Raw genomic sequence first — 6,243 nt, 5'->3', positions numbered from 1 at the left:
AATGACTGATGATCTGCTTTTATTTCCTTTTTTATTCAAAATATTCACAAATTTGTTAGCTATACTATAGCATTACCTTTATAAACATCACCTTTATAATGATCACGTTAGTTGAGCTCTATGCACGATGGGCGCCACCTGATTATAATGGATATGAATATTATTGCCGCTTCCATAGACATCAGTGTGTATTTTACAAACTCTAAATATATTGTTTTTTTTAGTACTTATGTGAATTTAAATGTCTGAAACTAAAATAAACATTATGTGGATGAAAACACTGAATAGTTGTGAATGATATGACTCCGCTGAGCGCGAACTTCTCTGGCTCAGCGCCAGCCAACTCGCAAAAACAAAGTTTGAATTGATCAGTTGGTCAAGTCATGCACTCACCGTTCTACTCACACCGGTGAGATCGAAATTCAGTGATTCCCCTGCGTACCACTAGAGGGAGTCTGCGTACCACTAGTGGTACGCGTACCACACTTTGAGAACCACTGACCTAGACGTTTTATTCTGTAAAAAAACTAAAAAGTTTTCTCTCATTAATTCACCTTTAGAGACAAAGTGCCAAATGAGATGTAATAAACTTTGTTAAACCCCAGTTGTATACACGTATCTGGAAATCTCCAGCTGCTCAAAATCCAAAATGTAAGTATACATTTAATTAGGTAATGTTTCAAAACGTAAACATTAATTCGACATGATAATGCCATTTGCAAAAGAATTGTGCTGGATTAACTAATTTTAATTGAGCAAGCAGTCAAAATTATGTTGAGTGAACATTATCCATTAGAAGTCTGAATCCATTTAATAATTTTATACCAATGTAATCTTATCACTTAATGACTGCGTTGAATTTTACTTGGACTTTACGCAATAGGATTATGTTCTCATCTCAATGTTTTAAGTTGATTTGAAGTATACTGGTTTATCATTTTCAGTAGAGCTGCTTTCCATTTCTTTTCAGTGTTGGCTTGTATGATATAGTATTGTTTTTAATTTTTATTATAAAAATATGTTCACTATAAAAATGTATATACACTAATTGAGCACTTTATTAGGAACACTATGGTCCTAATAAAGTGCCCGACATCTGAGTTACCGTAGCCTTTCTGTCAGCTCCAACCAATCTGCCCATTCTCCGCTGACCTCTCTCACCAACAAGGTGTTTCTGTCCGCAGAACTTTTTGTTTTTGGCACCATTCTGAGAAATATACACCGGTCAGGCACACTCCCAGCTAAGTGTGCCTGACTCCACCTGCAGGTGGATCACTGACTTCCTGTCTGACAGGAAGCAGCATGTGAAGCTGGGGAAACACGTCTCCGACTCACAGACCATTAGCACTGGATCCCCCCAGGGCTGCGTTCTTTCTCCTCTGCTCTTCTCCCTGTACACTAACAGCTGCACCTCCAGTCACCAGTCCGTCAAGCTTCTGAAGTTCGCAGACGACACCTCCCTCATCAGACTCATCTCTGATGGTGACGAGTCCGTCTACAGGTGGGAGGTTGACCACCTGGTGACCTGGTGCAATCAAAACACACGCTAAACGCTCTAAAGACAGTGGAGATGGTTGTGGACTTCAGGAAGTACTCAGCCTCACCTGCACCTGCCCCCATCACCCTCTGTGACTCCACAATCGACACTGTGGAGTCTTTCCGCTTTCTGGGAACTATCATCTCCCAAGACCTCAAGTGGGAGCTGAACATCAGCTCCCTCATCAAGAAAGCACAAAAGAGAATGTACTTCCTGAGGCAGCTGAAGAAATTCAACCTGCCAAAGACAATGATGGTGCACTTCTACATAGCCGTCATCGAGTCCATTCTCACATCCTCCATCACTATCTGGTACGCTGCTACTTACTGCCAAGGACAAGGGCAGACTGCAGCGTGTCATCCGGTCTGCAGAGAAGGCCGCTCCAGGACCTGTACACCTTCAGGACCCTGATGCATGCTGGAAAGATTGTGGCTGATCTCTCCCACCCTGGCCACAATCTCTTTGAGACACTCCCCTCTGGCAGAAGGCTGAGGTCCATCAGGACAAAAACCTCACGCCACAAGAACAGTTTCTTCCCATCCGCCACTTGCCTTATCAACAAGGCCCGGTACCCACCCTGACACTCTCCACACTCCACCTCTGGCTCTACATTTCACTGTACTTACTCTGCTGCTCTTTTATTTGTATTCTTACTTTTAATATATACTGTGTGGACATATTTATATTATATTGCTTATATTTTAATACTTGTTTTTTATATTTAGAAAATGTGTGACACGTGCCTACAACACCAAAGCAAGTTCCTTGTATGCGTAAAAAACATACTTGGCAATAAAGCTTTTTCTGATTCTGAATTTTCTGACTCTGATTAAAACCACCTGCCTAATATCATGTAGGTCCCCCTCGAACCACCAAAACAGATTTAACCCGTCGAGGCATGGACTCCACAAGACCTCTGAATGTATCCTGTGTTATCTGGCACCAAGATCACATTAGCAGCAGATCCTATAAGTCCTGTAAATTGCGAGGTGGTGCCTCCATGGATCGGACTTGTTGGTCTAGCACATCCCATAGATGCTCAATCACATTGAGATCTGGGGAATTTGGTGGCCAATTCAACACCTTGAACTCTTTGTCATGTTCCTCAAATCATTCCTGAACATTTTTTGCAGTGTGGCAGGGCACATTATCCTGCTGAAAGAGGCAATTGCCATCAGGGAATACCCCTTGATACCAGTCATGTAGGGGTGTACGTGGTGTTGGAAACTCAGAAGTGAAGACCAGCAGACTCGGAGTACGTCTTCAGCAGAATTCTTTATTAAGAACATGCTGCGTGGCGCTGCAGTCATCAAGTCTAACTAAGTGAGACGTACATTGTAGTTTTATAGACATTTTGGTGGGCAGTCCTTCAAGTGAAGACAAAGTTGATGACTGTTAACAAAGTATGCTAAGGAAGTAAGCAGTGGTTGGAACCCTTCCCAGACCCTGGAGATTCACCAGCCCTTAATTCAATCAGCATAACTATATCACTCAGACTACTTCATTATCATAGAGCTAAAAGTAGGTCCTCACCAAAGCCATTATATTTGCATTTACTCAGACAATGATTAAATCATGAATAATGGTCTTCAATTCAGTGGCTGGGACAGAGGCACCAAGAACCAACAAATACCAAAGGTGATAACTTCAGTAAGCCATTCTTGTTTGACTCACAAAAAGGTAAATAGGATCTGGCAGAGACCTCCACTTAGCAACTCTGTTTAACAGTGTAAAACAGCTGACGCTGTTGCTTCTCTAAACTACAAAGTCTGATACACATATAATAAAAAAAGGTTTTCTTAAACTCATTCTTAAATTCATATTCCCAACATTGTCTATATTGTCTGCAACAATCTTTAGGTAGGTGGTACGTGTCAAAGTAACATCCGCATTAATGCCAGGACCCGAGGTTTCCTAGCAGAACATTGCCCAGAATATCACACTGCCTCCCTTCTTCCCTAGTGCATCGTGCTGCCATCTCTTCTCCAGATAAAAGACGCACATGGTGTCCACATGATCTAAAAGAAAACATGATTCATCAGTCCAGGCCACCTTCTTCCATTGCTCCATGGTCCAGTTCTGATGCTCACGTGCCTATTGTAGGCGCTTTCAGTGGTGGACATTGGTCAGCATGTGCACTCTGAATGATCTGTGACTATGCAGCAAGCTGCTTTGCACTGTGTGTTCTGACATGGACAGTTATGTTTTTCAGCTATTTGTGCCACAGTAGCTCTTCTGTGGGATCGGACCAGATGGGCTAGCCTTCACTCTCCACTTGTATCAATGAGCCTTGGGCACCCATGACCTGTCGCTGGTTCACGGGTTGTTCCTCCTTGGACCACTTTTGGTAGGTACTAACCACTGCATACAGGGAGCACATCACAAGACATGCCGTATTGGAGATGCTCTGACTCAGTCGTCTAGCCATCACAATTTGACCTTTGTCAGAGTCACTCAGATCCTTACGCTTGCCAATTTTGCCTGCTTCCAACAAATTAAATTCAAGAACTGACTGTTCACTTGCTGCCTAATATATCCCACCCATTGACAGGTGCCATTGTAAAGAGATAATAAATGTTATTCACTTCATGTGACTGTGTTTTAATTTTGTGGCTGATCCATGTCAGAAAAAGAAACATCCCTTTTTCAGGACACTGTATTTTCAACATAATTTTGTAAAAAAGCCAAATAACTTTACAAACCTTTATTGTAAAGGGTTTAAACAATGTTTTCCAAGCTTGTTCAATGAACCATAAACAATTAATGAACATACACCTGTGGAACGGTCGTTAAGACACTAACAGCTTACAGACAGTTGGCAATTAAGGTCACAGTTATAAAAACTAAGACACTAAAGAGACCTATCTACTGACTCCAAACTCCAAAAGAAAGATTCCCAGGCTCTATGCCCATCTGCGTGAACATTCCTTAGGCATGCTGCATGGAGGCATGAGGACTGCAGATGTGGCTAGGGCAATAAATTGCAATGTTCGTACTGTGAGACGCCTAAGACAGTGCTACAGGGAGACAGGAATGACAGCTGATCATCCTCACAGTGGCAGACCACGTGTAACAACACCTGCACAGGATAGGTACATCCGAATATCAAACCTGCGGGACAGGTACAGGACAGAAACAACAACTGCCCGAGTTACACCAGGAATGCACAATTCCTCCTTCAGTGCTCAGACTGAACGCAATAGGCTGGACTGAGGGCTTGTATGCCTGTTGTAAAGCAGGTCCTTACCAGACTTCACCGGCAACATCATCACCTATTCGTCACAAACACACCTTCGCTGGACCAGACAGGACTGGCAAAAAGTGCTCTTCACTAACGAGTCCCGGTTTTGTCTCACTAGGGGTGATGGTCGGACATGCGTTTATCGTAGTAAGAATGAGCGTTACACCAAGGCCTGTACTCTGGAGTGGGATCGATATGGAGGTGAAGGGTCCGTCATGGTCTGGGGTGGTGGGTCACAGTATAATCTGACTGAGCTTGTTGTCATTGCAGGCTAACTCAACGTTGTGTGTTACAGGGAAGACATCCTCCTCCCTCATGTGGTACCCCTCCTGCAGGCTCATCCTGACATGACCTTCCAGCATGACAATGGCACCAGCCATACTGCTCATTCTGTGCATGATTTCCTGCAAGAAAGGAATGTCAGTGTTCTGCCATACCCAGTGAAGAGCCCGGATCTCAATCCCATTGATCACATCTGGGACCTGTTGCATCGGAGGGTGAGGGCTAGGGCCATTCCCCCCAGAAATGTCTGGGAACTTACAAGTGCCTTGGTGGAAGTGTGGAGTAACACCTCACAGCAAGAACTGGCAAATCTGGTGCAGTCTGGCTCTTTCAAGCTTTATAATGGGAGTATATTGTACCTTAGATTTTGAAGCCCAAAAAAGCACCATCCATCCGTCAAAAAAGTAATCCATACCACTTCAGGGGGTTAATGAAGTCCTTCTGAAGCGAAGAGATGCATTTTTGTGAGAAAAATATCCATATTTATAACTTTATAAACGTTCCCAGTTCACCCGCACTACTCGCTTGGGCTTCCCAGGTCTGTACAGAGTCTTTCCCCACCCCCTGACCCAACTCACCACCAGATGGTGATCGGTTGACAGCTCTGCCCCTCTCTTCACCAGAGTGTCCAAAACATATGGCCTAAGATCCGACGACACGATTACAAAATCGATCATCAACCTACGGCCTAGGGTGCTCTGGTACCACGTACACTTATGAGCATCCTTATGTTCGAACATGGTGTTTCTTATAGATAATCCATGACTAGCACAGAAGTCTAATAACAAACATCCACTTGAGTTCAGATCGGGGAGGCCGTTCCTCCCAATCACGCCATTCCAGGTGTCCCTGTCATTTCCCACATGTGCGTAGAAGTCACCCAGCATCACTATGGAGTCCCCTAATGGGGCCCTATTCAGGGTCTACAAGAAGGCCGAATACTCTGAACTGCTGTTCGGTGCATATGCACAGACAACAGTCAGAGTTTCCCCCCCACAACCCGTAGGCGTATGGAGGTGACCCTCTCGTCCACCGGGGTAAACTCCAACGTAGCAGCGCTCAGCCGGGGCTCGTGAGTATCCCCGCACCCGCCCGTCGCCTCACACCCTGGGAAACTCCTGAGAAGAATAGAGTCCATTCCCCTATCCAGGAGTACGGATCCAGAGCCAAAACTGTGCGTCGA

This window comes from Xyrauchen texanus, chromosome 9 (genome assembly GCF_025860055.1).
Source record: "Xyrauchen texanus isolate HMW12.3.18 chromosome 9, RBS_HiC_50CHRs, whole genome shotgun sequence".
NCBI classification, from domain to species: Eukaryota; Metazoa; Chordata; class Actinopteri; order Cypriniformes; family Catostomidae; genus Xyrauchen; species Xyrauchen texanus.
Note: the sequence above shows the minus strand (reverse complement) of the source record.